The sequence below is a fragment of the Gorilla gorilla genome, chromosome 3 (assembly GCF_029281585.2).
Source record: "Gorilla gorilla gorilla isolate KB3781 chromosome 3, NHGRI_mGorGor1-v2.1_pri, whole genome shotgun sequence".
In the NCBI taxonomy this organism is placed as follows: Eukaryota; Metazoa; Chordata; class Mammalia; order Primates; family Hominidae; genus Gorilla; species Gorilla gorilla.
Window position 1 is genome coordinate 70,520,999 of NC_073227.2, and position 15,067 is coordinate 70,536,065.

The 15,067-nt window shown below is 41.1% G+C and overlaps 1 pseudogene; it reads right to left on the reverse strand.

The window, feature by feature from the left end:
• Positions 1 to 5,758: 5,758 nt before the first annotated feature.
• Positions 5,759 to 5,857, reverse strand: LOC115934425 (uncharacterized; annotated as a pseudogene).
• Between the last annotated feature and the right edge of the window lie 9,210 nt (positions 5,858 to 15,067).

Sequence of the window (15,067 nt, forward strand, 5' to 3'; positions counted from 1 at the left end):
TTAGAGTAGGGACCCATGGAGTTGAAACTCAGGTCTCTGAGGAGGAGGTCTGTTCAGCTGAACTGGCGTTTCTGAGTTCAGAGGAGGGGGCCTGGGGACTGGGACCCTAACCTCTAAGGAGGGACCTTCGGCCAGTTAGTGCTGTACGTTTCTGATGAGAATGTTATGAAGGTGGGTTCTATAAATGCTGAAAAACTGTAAACTGAATTTAGCTGCTGCTACAGAAAGGCACAGCCCCTGCAGGGTGGAGAAGAATTGCTGGGATATTGCTTACTGGAGCAGGAAGATAGAGAGGAACAAGAAGCCCATAGGAAGCAGACAGCCCCTTCTTCCTCTTCCAGCCTTGCAAGTCTTCCATGGAGCCCCCATTGGCAAGGCTAAAGACAAGCCAGTTGACAAAGCTGAAATGTGGTTGGCAGAGCCCTAGCAACAGCATCACCAAGCCAGGTATAGGATATGTTTGAAGCCGAGAGACAATAGCTTAGCAATGACCACAGAAGAAGGTTTTGCTCTGTCCTCTCCATGGGCTGGGGTTTCCGCAGCTTCCCTGACAGTATTACAGTGTTACAATAGCTAAGAGAGTAGATTCTGGAGTCAGTTTGACTGGATTTGAATCCTGGCTTTGCCCCTTTCAAGTTGAGTGAGCTTGGGCAAGTCACTGAACCTTCCTGTGCTACCTTGTCTTAGCTTCCTTAGTTATAAAATGTAGATAATAATATTACGTATCTTACAGTTTGTGGCAAGGACTACATAAGTTAACTCTTGTAAAGCATTTAAAGTAGTGCTTACTGTAGAAAATGCTCAGTAGATAGTAGCAGTTATAACCTGACCAGAGGTGCCCATACCAGATGCCTGATTGCCTGAGTCCTGCCCAGGTCCCCTTCATAGCTGGACACCCAGAGCCATGTGCTACTAGCTCAACTTCCAGGGCTGCCAGCTCCTTTCCAAAGTCTTTCTTCCTCCCCATCTGTGAAACCTCTTCCCTCCCCCAGAATCAGAGTGGGTAGCAACGCCTCGCTTTCAAAGGGGAGGGAGCACCTGGCCCTCAGCATTGAATTTAAGAGCAAACCAAAGATTCCACACTCTAAGTTAATTGCCTAGATATTCTAGATATCCTAGAAGAATATACACATCCATGACCTCTCCTCACTTGAGGACCTCCTCTCCTAGGTCCAAAAATATCTGCTGAGAGCTGAAGTGTTTGAAAATGGAGGAAAGAAATGAAGATCAATGATGAGTATTACAGTTCCCTTGACCTCTTCCATGCCAACCTCTGTGTGTCCCTTCTCCTCCTTGCCAGGACTCAGGAGATCTCAGAAAAGAATGCTCACCCACCACAATTGCCAACTGAGTTTGTGAAAGGATTTTTTTTTTTGAGAGAGAGTCTCACTCTGTCACCCAGGCTGGAGTGCAGTAGTGTGATCTTGGCTCACTGTAACCTCCGCCTTCTGGGTTCAAGTGATTCTCTTGCCTAAGCCACCCAAGTAGCTTGGATTACAGGTGGCCGCCACCACACCCAGCTAATTTTTGTATTTTTAGTTGAGACGGGGTTTCACCATGTTGGCCAGGCTGGTCTTGAACTCCTGACCTCAAGTGATCCACCTGCCTTGGCCTCCCAAAGTGCTGGGATTATAGTCATGAGCCACTGTGGCCAGCCAAAGATATTTTTAATTTGAGTTTTATTCCTCCAAAACTCACTCATTGCTTTGAAGCTTTTGTGATAGGAATAGGGTAAAGGGTTCTTGCCATTGTTTTATTGGGGAGTGCAACCCCAGGGTAGCAAGAGTGAGGGGCCATAAGGAGAGAGTTGTAGAATGTTACTGCACTGGAAAAAGCTTCAAAAGAAAATGCAGCTGATATTTTGGTTACAAGGATGTCTCCCGATAGGCTATATGAAACCATTATGCCTTGAAGCTGTCCATGGAAAAGTCATGGGAAAGAAATGAAATGAAAGAAACTTATATGTTGGTTCCTTCCTGTCTTATGTCTCTCATTGGTCAAAGTTTGCCCAATTTTTGTCGTGTTATTTGACTGCTTGGGACAGCTGATGGGAAATCCACATCCCGTGCTGCACAGCACAGGGCCTCAGAGAGTCTGTAACCTGGATTTGATGCGGGAGCAGTTGTGGCTGCTCCCATGTGGGGCCCAAGGGAGCCCATGCAGCCTCTGGCCTCCCCCCATAGAATGAACAGATATCCTGCAGTGTTGGGCAGAGAGGCAATGGTGGCAGTGGCCAGGGCTTTCTGCTGAGCAAGTGGCAGGAGGCAGATGGCAAGAGCTAATCTGAGGATGTGCATAAATTGAGTCTGATATTATAGACAGTAATAGATAAGGAGTAAATCAGAGATTGGAAGTGTGATGAAAGTAATTAGGGAAATGGAAAGTTCCAGAAGGATATATCTGGAATATGGATTTATAGAGCATGGGCAATAGAAGACTCTGTTGACACATGGAACCAGAATGTGGCGGAGGCAGCTCTGCCCCAGGAAGCAGGGGACCTGGTCCCAGTTGCCCACCTTCCCTTAGCTGTGGGATGTCTTGGATTTGTCTCTTCATCTCTCTGAGCCGGTTTCCTTATTTAAGAAATGGATGCGAATCAATGCTAACTTTTTCAGCTCTGAGATATATGTTTCAGAGAGACAATTTTGCAGGAGTAATTTACATGTAGTCTTTTCAAATTTTGCTATATAAAAATGAGAAATTATAGCCAAGAGCATCCCTACACAGAAACTTATTTTTAACTTAAAATATGCATCAGTGGGTCCCAAGATAAGCTTTTGCTCTGGGCAGCCAACCAATCTCAATTCTAGGCCTGCCTCTGTTAGCAGCCAGCCATATGACCACATGTAAATGAGCTAACATCTACCTCTAGACTTTAGCAAAGCACAGGCTCTGGACTCCAATCACCTTGGCTACAGTCCAAGTGTAAGCACTGACCAGCTATGTGACCTTGAGTACGTTACTTGACCTGTTTGATCTTCTTTTTAATATCTTAATATGGGGTAATAACAGTACCTATTTAGAGGGGCTGCTGTGAGTAAATGCATATGAAATATCCCACATAAATATACATTCAAATATCCATTAGCATTTCCTTTACTGTGAAAAGAGGTAGGTAGGCCCATGGATCTATCCCTAAGCCCCATTTCAGCTGTAACTTTCCATGATTCCATGCTCTGATTCATTACTTATTACAGATGCTTAAAGATCACTTATTATGTGTGTAGTGCTGTACTACCTTGCCCTCAAGAAGCACACAACCTGGTTGAAACAGTCACATGAGATGAGAAACCATACAGAGTAATCTACACTATTTTGATAAGGGATGATATCTTAAAAGCATAATAGATCTTATTTAGAGTTTTCACACGGATAACTTATCAAGCACATTATTCTGGGAAAAGGCACTTTGTCAGTGTTGGAGGATATGCTTATGACAGGTCCTCACAGTTCTTTAAAAAATATTTCATAGATGTGCATTAGTATATGTTCAACTGATAACTAATGGAGTATTGTTGGAAGCGCTGTGCAAATAAGGGCTTCATTGTAAAGTCTGAAGCATGGTAAATTATATATCATTCCTTAGTCTAAATGCTCTTTATAATGATATCATATTTCTAATGGAAAAAATTAACATTAAAATTAGTATTAGACTAGTGACTTGAGTTGAATAGAACTGACAATGCTTTTTGTTGTCATAAAGGTGACCATGCGTAGCTCTTTGGACTCAGTACAAAAATATCCCACCCAAGAAATAAAGGACTGGCCAGGTGTGGTGGCTCATGCCTGCAATCCCAGCACTTTGGGAGGCCAAGGTAGGCAGATCATTTGAGGTCAGGAGTTTGAGACCAGCCTGACCAACATGGTGAAACCCCATTTCTGCTAAAAATACAAAAATTAGCCAGGCGTGGTGGTGCATGCCTGTAATCCCAGCTACTCAGGAGGCTGAGGCAGGAGAATCGCTTGAATCCGGGAGGCAGAGGTTGCAGTGAGCCAAGACCACGCTATTGCACTCCAGCCTGGGCAACAGAGCAAGAATCTGTCTCAAAAAAAAAAGAAATAAAGAACAGTATCTTATTCAGCAATAGCAAAGTCTCTCCAACTATTTAGGGAGCAACTCTAAATATAGGACCCCAAAGCCTATTCAATTTTAAGTATGAAGATAGAGAAAAAAGTCAGGAAAAGTATATTATTTCAAAAGCATATTTGGATTAGAAAAAATGTCATTAGGTATTAATGAATAATGCTAGGTAAAAATGGAAAAATCTGCAGTATTATTAGGCATTTAATAAAACATTAAGAAACGTAATTTAATAAGGTTTAAGCCAGGACGCCCAGAAAAGTTTATTTTAGGGTACTAAGAAAAATGCTATCATAGACTACAATGTGTTGTGGTGGTAAGATGCTGAACTTTGATTTAGAACATATTGGTTCAAGTCTTTATTCTGCCACTTGCTGTTTTAGATTACTTTGGCCAAAGGTCCTACTCTCCCCATGAAATTGAGGGAACTAAAAATATCTCGTTTATTTTATTTATTTATTTTTGAGACAGGGTCTCTCTGTGTTGCTCAGACTGGAGTGCAGTGGCACCATCACTGCTCACTGCAGCCTCAACCTCTTCAGGCTCAGGTGATCCTCTCACTTCAGCCTCCCTATTAGTTGGGAGTACAGGTGCATGCCACCACACCCGGCTAATTTTATATTTTTTGTAGAGACAGAGTTTTGCTATGTTGCCCAGGCTGGTCTCAAACTCCTGGGCTCAAGCAATCCACCCACCTCGGCCTCCCAAAGCGCTGGGATTACAGGCATGAGCCATCGCGCTCAGCCTTCAAGTTCATTATTAGTGTTACTTGTTCATCATGCTCAGTCTTCAAGTTCATTATTAGTGTTATTTGTAAAACTGTTACCACGGTTTTACATGCACATAATTTAAAGAGATAAATAGTTTTACAAAGCTTCTTTGAAAAACATTAGCCCTTCCTCTGACAGTTTCCCATCCTTGGAAGAAACCACTTCCAACTCTGAGTTATTTCTTTTAATATTTGCCTCTATATCACTTAAGTTAATGCTTAAAGTGCCAGTTTTTTTACTGTGGTAAAATATACATAAGATTTACCATTTTAAGTGTGTAACTCCATGGAATTAAGCACATTCACATTGTCATGCAACCATCACCACTATCCATCTCAATGTTTTCATCATCCCAAACTGAAACCCTGTACCCACTAAACAATATCTCCTCACTAACCCCTGCTCCCAGCCCCTAGCAGCCACTGTTATACTTTCTGTCTCTATGTATTTAACTACTCCAGGTACCTCATATAAGTGGAATCATACATTAGTCTCTTTGTGACTGGCTTATTTCACTTGGTGTAATGTCTTCGAAGTTTATCCATGTGGTAGCCTGTGTGAGGATTTCTTTTTTAAGGCTGAATAAATTCCATTATATGTATATGTCACATTTTGTTTATCCATCTGTGAGTGGAAATTTGGGTTACTTCTACATTTTGACTATTGTGAATAAAGCTACTATGAACACGAGTGTACAAATATCTATTTGAGTTTCTGCTTTCAATTCTTTTGAGAATATACCCAAAAGTGGAATTGCCAGATCATATAGTAATTATGTTTAATTTATTGAGGAACTGCCATACTATTTTCCACAGTGGTTGCACCATTTTACATTCCTACCCACAGTGCACAAGGGTTCCAGCTTCCCCACGATCTTTCCAACACTTGTTACTTTCTGTTTTTTTTTTAAAGGAGTGCTTTATGAATTTGTGTGTCATCCTTGGAACAGGCTATGCTAATCTTCTCTGTATCATTCAAATTTAATATATACACTGCCAAAGCAGAACTCTATGTATTTTTGGTTTCTACTTTTGGAAGACTTTCTTAACTTTATCTTCCAACTCTTCTATTGAGTTTTTATTTATACTATTATACATGTGATTTCCAAGAACTTTTGATTTCCAGAATATTTCTTTTTTAAAGAGAACATCTTACTATTGTCTTATGAATAAAATAACTTTTCCTACTTGTCTGAATACATTAATTATAGTTGTTTAAGGACTTATTCTTCCTACAGAGGTCTCTATTTCCTTAATTTGCTTTTCCCCTTTATTCCTTTGTTTTAGTTTCTTTCATGCCATAGCTTTCCCTCAGATATCTGGTGATCTTTGGCCACTTGCTCATATTTAAGAGCTCTAAGCTTGTTGACTGTGGGATTCCTGGAGGGTGATTTGCCAGGGCCATTTTGTGGGTATCCTTAATATATATTAATTAGGAGTGCTCATGTTTCCTAGAGAAGTATTTTTACATTTCCTGCTTAAAATGCACAGCGCTGGCTCTCTTCATTCTGGAGCTGAAGAAGAGAGACCGGAAGGGAAGGGGTGTCTTCCCAACATTCGGCATGTCAATGTTCCGTTAATATGACTGGGTTCAGCATAATACTCCCTCAACTGTGCCTAATAACTCCTAGTCCAGAAACTCTTTTTTCTATCTAAAGTGAGTAAACCTCCAGTGTTTGGATGGGGTGTTAGAGAGGCATTTGATTTGCTACACTGAGTGACATGAGTGATCAGAAGTTCTAATCGCTTCTTTTTTTTTTATTATTATACTTTAAGTTTTAGGGTACATGTGCACATTGTGCAGGTTAGTTACATATGTATACATGTGCCATGCTGGTGCGCTGCACCCACTATCTCGTCATCTAGCGTTAGGTATATCTCCCAATGCTATCCCTCCCCCCTCCCCCCACCCCACAACAGTCCCCAGAGTGTGATATTCCCCTTCCTGTGTCCATGTGATCTCATTGTTCAATTCCCACCTACGAGTGAGAATATGCAGTGTTTGGTTTTTTGTTCTTGCGATAGTTTACTGAGAATGATGATTTCCAATTTCATCCATGTCCCTACAAAGGACATGAACTCATCATTTTGTATGGCTGCATAGTATTCCATGGTGTATATGTGCCACATTTTCTTAATCCAGTCTATCATTGTTGGACATTTGGGTTGGTTCCAAGTCTTTGCTATTGGGAATAGTGCCGCAATAAACATATGTGTGCATGTGTCTTTATAGCAGCATGATTTATAGTCCTTTGGGTATATACCCAGTAATGGGATGGCTGGGTCAAATGGTATTTCTAATTCTAGATCCCTGAGGAATCGCCACACTGACTTCCACAATGGTTGAACTAGTTTACAGTCCCACCAACAGTGTAAAAGTGTTCCTATTTCTCCACATCCTCTCCAGCACCTGTTGTTTCCTGACTTTTTAATGATTGCCATTCTAACTGCTGTGAGATGGTATCTCATTGTGGTTTTGATTTGCATTTCTCTGATGGCCGGTGATGATGAGCATTTTTTCATGTGTTTTTTGGCTGCATCAATGTCTTCTTTTGAGAAGTGTCTGTTCATGTCCTTTGCCCACTTTTTGATGGGGTTGTTTGTTTTTTTCTTGTAAATTTGTTTGAGTTCATTGTAGATTCTGGATATTAGCCCTTTGTCAGATGAGTAGGTTGCAAAAATTTTCTCCCATTTTGTAGGTTGCCTGTTCACTCTGATGGTAGTTTCTTTTGCTGTGCAGAAGCTCTTTAGTTTAATTAGATCCCATTTGTCAATTTTGGCTTTTGTTGCCATTGCTTTTGGTGTTTTAGACATGAAGTCCTTGCCCATGCCTATGTCCTGAATGGTAATGCCTAGGTTTTCTTCTAGGATTTTTATGGTTTTAGGTCTAACGTTTAAGTCTTTAATCCATCTTGAATTGATTTTTGTATAAGGTGTAAGGAAGGGATCCAGTTTCAGCTTTCTACATATGGCTAGCCAGTTTTCCCAGCACCATTTATTAAATAGGGAATCCTTTCCCCATTGCTTGTTTTTGTCATGTTTGTCAAAGATCAGATAGTTGTAGATATGCGGCGTTATTTCTGAGGGCTCTGTTCTGTTCCATTGATCTATATCTCTGTTTTGGTACCAGTACCATGCTGTTTTGGTTACTGTAGCCTTGTAGTAGAGTTTGAAGTCAGGTAGTGTGATGCCTCCAGCTTTGTTCTTTTGGCTTAGGATTGACTTGGCGATGCGGGCTCTTTTTTGGTTCCATATGAACTTTAAAGTAGTTTTTTCCAATTCTGTGAAGAAAGTCATTGGTAGCTTGATGGGGATGGCATTGAATCTGTAAATTACCTTGCGCAGTATGGCAATTTTCACAATATTGATTCTTCCTACCCATGAGCATGGAATGTTCTTCCATTTGTTTGTATCCTCTTTTATTTCCCTGAGCAGTGGTTTGTAGTTCTCCTTGAAGAGGTCCTTCACATCCCTTGTAAGTTGGATTCCTAGGAATTTTATTCTCTTTGAAGCAATTGTGAATGGGAGTTCACTCATGATTTGGCTCTCTGTTTGTCTGTTATTGGTGTATAAGAATGCTTGTGATTTTTGTACATTGATTTTGTATCCTGAGACTTTGCTGAAGTTGCTTATCAGCTTAAGGAGATTTTGGGCTGAGACAATGGGGTTTTCTAGATATACAATCATGTCGTCTGCAAACAGGGACAATTTGACTTCCTCTTTTCCTAATTGAATACCCTTTATTTCCTTCTCCTGCCTAATTGCCCTGGCCAGAACTTCCAACACTATGTTAAATAGGAGTGGTGAGAGAGGGCATCCCTGTCTTGTGCCAGTTTTCAAAGGGAATGCTTCCAGTTTTTGCCCATTCAGTATGATATTGGCTGTGGGTTTGTCATAGATAGCTCTTATTATTTTGAAATACGTCCCATCAATACCTAATTTATTGAGAGTTTTTAGCATGAAGGATTGTTGAATTTTGTCAAAGGCTTTTTCTGCATCTATTGAGATAATCATGTGGTTTTTGTCTTTGGCTCTGTTTATATGCTGGATTACATTTATTGATTTGCATATATTGAACCAGCCTTGCATCCCAGGGATGAAGCCCACTTGAACATGGTGGATAAGCTTTTTGATGTGCTGCTGGATTCGTTTTGCCAGTATTTTATTGAGGATTTTTGCATCAATGTTCATCAAGGATATTGGTCTAAAATTCTCTTTTTTGGTTGTGTCTCTGCCTGGCTTTGGTATCAGAATGATGCTGGCTTCATAAAATGAGTTAGGGAGGATTCCCTCTTTTGCTATTGACTGGAATACTTTCAGAAGGAATGGTACCAGTTCCTCCTTGTACCTCTGGTAGAATTCGGCTGTGAATCCATCTGGTCCTGGACTCTTTTTGGTTGGTAAGCTATTGATTATTGCCACAATTTCATATCCTGTTATTGGTCTGTTCAGATATTCAACTTCTTCCTGGTTTAGTCTTGGGAGAGTGTATGTGTCGAGGAATTTATCCATTTCTTCTAGATTTTCTAGTTTATTTGCGTAGAGGTGTTTGTAGTATTCTCTGATGGTAGTTTGTATTTCTGTGGGATCGGTGGTGATATCCTCTTTATCATTTTTTATTGCGTCTATTTGAATCTTCTCTTTTTTTTTCTTTATTAGTCTTGCTAGCGGTCTATCAATTTTGTTGATCCTTTCAAAAAACCAGCTCCTGGATTCATTAATTTTTTGAAGGGTTTTTTGTGTCTCTATTTCCTTCCGTTCTGCTCTGATTTTAGTTATTTCTTGCCTTCTGCTAGCTTTTGAATGTGTTTGCTCTTGCTTTTCTAGTTCTTTTACTTGTGATGTTAGCGTGGCAATTTTGGATCTTTCCTGCTTTCTCTTGTGGGCATTTAGTGCTATAAATTTCCCTCTACACACTGCTTTGAATGTGTCCCAGAGATTCTGGTATGTTGTGTCTTTGTTCTCATTGGTTTCAAAGAACATCTTTATTTCTGCCTTCATTTCGTTATGTACCCGGTAGTCATTCAGGAGCAGGTTGTTCAGTTTCCATGTAGTTGAGTGGTTTTGAGTGAGATTCTTAATCCTGAGTTCTACTTTGATTGCACTGTGGTCTGAGAGATAGTTTGTTATAATTTCTGTTCTTTTACATTTGCTGAGGAGAGCTTTACTTCCAAGTATGTGGTCAATTCTGGAATAGGTGTGGTGTGGTGCTGAAAAGAATGTATATTCTGTTGATTTGGGGTGGAGAGTTCTGTAGATGTCTATTAGGTTTGCTTGGTGCAGAGCTGAGTTCAATTCCTGGGTATCCTTGTTGACTTTCTGTCTTGTTGATCTTTCTAACGTTTACAGTGGGGTGTTAAAGTCTCCCATTATTAATGTGTGGGAGTCTAAGTCTCTTTGTAGGTCACTCAGGACTTGCTTTATGAATCTGGGTGCTCCTGTATTGGGTGCATATATATTTAGGATAGTTAGCTCTTCTTGTTGAATTGATCCCTTTACCATTATGTAATGGCCTTCTTTGTCTCTTTTGATCTTTGTTGGTTTAAAGTCTGTTTTATCAGAGACTAGGATTGCAACCCCTGCCTTTTTTTGTTTTCCATTTGCTTGGTAGATCTTCCTCCATCCTTTTATTTTGAGCCTATGTGTGTCTCTGCACATGAGATGGGTTTCCTGAATACAGCACACTGATGGGTCTTGACTCTTTATCCAATTTGCCAGTCTGTGTCTTTTAATTGGAGCATTTAGTCCATTGACATTTAAAGTTAATATTGTTATGTGTGAATTTGATCCTGTCATTATGATGTTAGCTGGTTATTTTGCTCATCAGTTGATGCAGTTTCTTCTTAGTCTCGATGGTCTTTACATTTTGGCATGATTTTGCAGCTGCTGGTACCGGTTGTTCCTTTCCATGTTTAGCGCTTCCTTCAGGAGCTCTTTTAGGGCAGGGCTGGTGGTGACAAAATCTCTCAGCATTTGCTTGTCTGTAAAGTATTTAATTTCTCCTTCACTTATGAAGCTTAGTTTGGCTGGATATGAAACTCTGGGTTGAAAATTCTTTTCTTTAAGAATGTTGAATATTGGCCCCCACTCTCTTCTAGCTTGTAGAGTTTCTGCCGAGAGATCCGCTGTTAGTCTGATGGGCTTCCATTTGAGGGTAACCCGACTTTTCTCTCCAGCTGCCCTTAACATTTTTTCCTTCATTTCAAGTTTGGTGAATCTGACAATTATGTGTCTTGGAGTTGCTCTTCTCGAGGAGTATCTTTGTGGCGTTCTCTGTATTTCCTGAATCTGAACGTTGGCCTGCCTTTCTAGATTGGGGAAGTTCTCCTGGATAATATCCTGCAGAGTGTTTTCCAACTTGGTTCCATTCTCCCCATCACTTTCAGGTACACCAATCAGATGTAGATTTGGTCTTTTCACATAGTCCCATATTTCTTGGAGGCTTTGCTCATTTCTTTTTATTCTTTTTTCTCTAAACTTCCCTTCTCACTTCATTTCATTCATTTCATCTTCCATTGCTGATACCCTTTCTTCCAGTTGATCGCATCAGCTCCTGAGGCTTCTGCATTCTTCACGTAGTTCTCGAGCCTTGGTTTTCAGCTCCATCAGCTCCTTTAAGCATTTCTCTGTATTGGTTATTCTAGTTATACATTCTTCTAAATTTTTTTCAAAGTTTTCAACTTCTTTGCCTTTGGTTTGAATGTCCTCCCGTAGCTCAGAGTAATTTGATCGTCTGAAGCCTTCTTCTCTCAGCTCGTCAAAGTCATTCTCCATCCAGCTTTGTTCCGTTGCTGGTGAGGAACTGCGTTCCTTTGGAGGAGGAGAGGCGCTCTGCTTTTTAGAGTTTCCAGGTTTTCTGTTCTGTTTTTTCCCCATCTTTGTGGTTTTATCTACTTTTGGTCTATGATGATGGTGATGTACAGATGGGTTTTTGGTGTGGATGTCCTTTCTGTTTGTTAGTTTTCCTTCTAACAGACAGGACCCTCAGCTGCAGGTCTGTTGGAATACCCTGCCGTGTGAGGTGTCAGTGTGCCCCTGCTGGGGGGTGCCTCCCAGTTAGGCTGCTCGGGGGTCAGGGGTCAGGGACCCACTTGAGGAGGCAGTCTGCCCGTTCTCAGATCTCCAGCTGTGTGCTGGGAGAACCACTGCTCTCTTCAAAGCTGTCAGACAGGGACATTTAAGTCTGCAGAAGTTACTGCTGTCTTTTTGTTTGTCTGTGCCCTGCCCCCAGAGGTGGAGCCTACAGAGGCAGGCAGGCCTCCTTGAGCTGTGGTGGGCTCCACCCAGTTGGAGCTTCCTGGCTGCTTTGTTTACCTAAGCAAGCCTGGGCAATGGCGGGTGCCCCTCCCCCAGCCTCGCTGCTGCCTTGCAGTTTGATCTCAGACTGCTGTGCTAGCAATCAGCCAGACTCCGTGGGCATAGGACCCTCCAAGCCAGGTGCGGGATATAATCTCGTGGTGCACCGTTTTTTAAGCCTGTCGGAAAAGCGCAGTATTCGGGTGGGAGTGACCCGATTTTCCAGGTGCTGTCCGTCACCCCTTTCTTTGACTTGGAAAGGGAACTAACTCCCTGACCCCTTGCGCTTCCCAAGTGAGGCAATGCCTCGCCCTGCTTCGGCTCGCACACGGTGCACGCACCCACTGACCTGCGCCCACTGTCTGGCACTCCCTAGTGAGATGAACCTGGTACCTCAGATGGAAATGCAGAAATCACCCGTCTTCTGCGTCGCTCACGCTGGGAGTTGTAGACCGGAGCTGTTCCTATTCGGCCATCTTGGCTCCTCTCCAATCGCTTCTTAAACTAACCAATCCAATTCTTCAATGGCCCTAGTTTTGTCCCTACTTTCAGAGCTACCTGGTGCTGCCTATTCCAGAGACGTCCTGGATTCTGTAGTGAAACGGGGTTGCTTTTTAGCTTTCTCCTGCAGGTTTAGGATTGAGGTCTAAATCAGCTGTCTGAGTAAGTTTCCTTTCATCCACTGTTTTCCAGCTTTCAGTTTTGTTGCGATGTTTCCTCTCCCATACTTATCTTATGTGTTTTACAACCACCTTTTTTTACTATCATTTTTGTGGAATTTGGAGGTAGTGAAAGTAAGTATGTATGTGTTCAATCTTCTCCTTTTCTCCAGAATGCTATATATTTTCTAGTTCTAATAATCTGTTAGTCTAAGATGTGTATGATAAATTGTAAACAAACAAACAAAAAACAACCGACCAAACAAACAAAACCCTAATCTTAATTATCTAAGGCTATGTTATACAAGATACAGATTTTCCTGATTCCTGGAGCCTGTCTTATTATACTAGCTGTTCACTTGCTTAGTTATATCACTATCATAGTAGATGGTGGCAGAAAGTGTGGTAAAATTCCTAACAATTTGTTTTACGACTTATCATTTCTGGTAAAAAAAATGCTAAAGGAAAATGTCAATGATCTTGGATACAAGTGAGGGTTTGCTGTTTTAAGTTATTTATGGTCCCTTAGCCCTAAGATAGTTTCAAATATTTTAATGTTTTAAAATCACATTTTTTTCAACAAATAATAAGAAAGGAACATATCATTTCAAAATGCTATATTTTGTTCAAAATACTTTCATGCTATTCTTTGATTATACTGGTGGCATGAAGCATGTTCAGATAGATAAATAGGCACGAAACAGACCAGTCAAATAACCTCTGTGAATATATACAACTAATATGAATCTTTTTGGGGTTAGGAAAAATTATAGTCTTCTTCTTCATCTGTCTCTAGTTGGTGTGATAAGAGCTGTCCACTCCCTTGGGAGGAGCCCAGTCTGGGAGGAGCTTTAGGGCAGAAGGGTTACCACTGGTAACTACTATCTACTGAGCATTTACCTGCCTGGCTACCTGCAAAATGCTTTACACACATTGTCTCATTAATTTTCATTATGATCCTCTTTCTTTACAGATAGGAAACTGAGATGCAGCCAGCCAGGTTAAGAAACTTGTTGAAGTGCACATAACTTGTAAATGCAAGACCTGGATTTAGATCCCAGCTCTCTCTGAGTTGAAAGCTCAGGCTCTTTCCAAATGCAGCTTCCTTTTGGGCACAGGTCAGCAGCTTAGTTTAGTGGTGAAATGGAGGAAAAAGTAATTACAATACTGTGTGATAAGGGCTGGTGGGGTTATAAGAACTTGCAGGCGGGGAATCTGAGAAGCTACCTGCAGGAAATAATCTAATCAGAGATCTGATGGAGCAGAAGGAGCTTGTCAGGGAAGAAAGGACTGAAGGGTGTTTCAGGCTCAGTGATCAAAGGGACATTCCTGTACCTTGCAGAAATTGGAGCAATTTAACCACAAGTGCCATTGGGAAGGAGGGATGGCAGGAGGTGGAGAGAGTAAAAAGAGGCAAGAAGCAGGTGGAAGGGGTGGAGGTGATGAAGTGAACTAGAAGGAGCCTTAAAATCTAATGAGGGGGTTAGGACTATCCTCTGGTCAATGGGGAATCATTTAAGGGGTTTTAGCAAAGGAGTGACGTGTACAAATTTGTATTTTATAAAGATCATTGTGGTAGCCACAGAGAGAATGAATTTGAGAGCCACTAGAATGGGGGAGGAATAAAAAATGATTCCTGGGTCTCTGTCTTGGACAAGTGGACAAGTTGGTGCCATTCACTGAGACAGGGAACAGCCTCTGGTTGGGGGCGGGAAGTCTATTATAGTATCTAGGGGAGTGATCTAATTGATCAGAGCTGTCAATCTAAAATAATAAGACAGATCAGAATCGAATTTAAAGAGAGTTTTTTCAAGTGCAAAGTGTGAGAATGGACCACCTGGAAACACCAACTCCAAAGGAATGGAGTAAGCATTCACAAGTAGGGAAGTTAAGGTTTCATTTCTATTGGCAGAGACAGAGGTGTTTTTAGCAGGATTGCAACATTATTCATACAACATTGGCAAATAGTTACAGCAATATGATTAGTTATGGGAATGTTCTTTTTTGGGAAAGGTACATATAACACTTTTTTAAAATAGAGGGTCTAACAGTCCTGAGTTTTCTCTCATCTGGTCTAAGCAAAGCAGGACAACAAGAGAGAAGTTAATCTGTAACAAGGGTCATGAATTAAGAAGGCAGGAGATTTTTGTCCCTGATGCTGTTTAATTCTCACTAGTCATTGTAGAGAACAAGAAAATGAGTTAATCTATAATCTGAGAACAGAAGTTGTAACCATATGTGACTCAGATCAGCCATATCTTT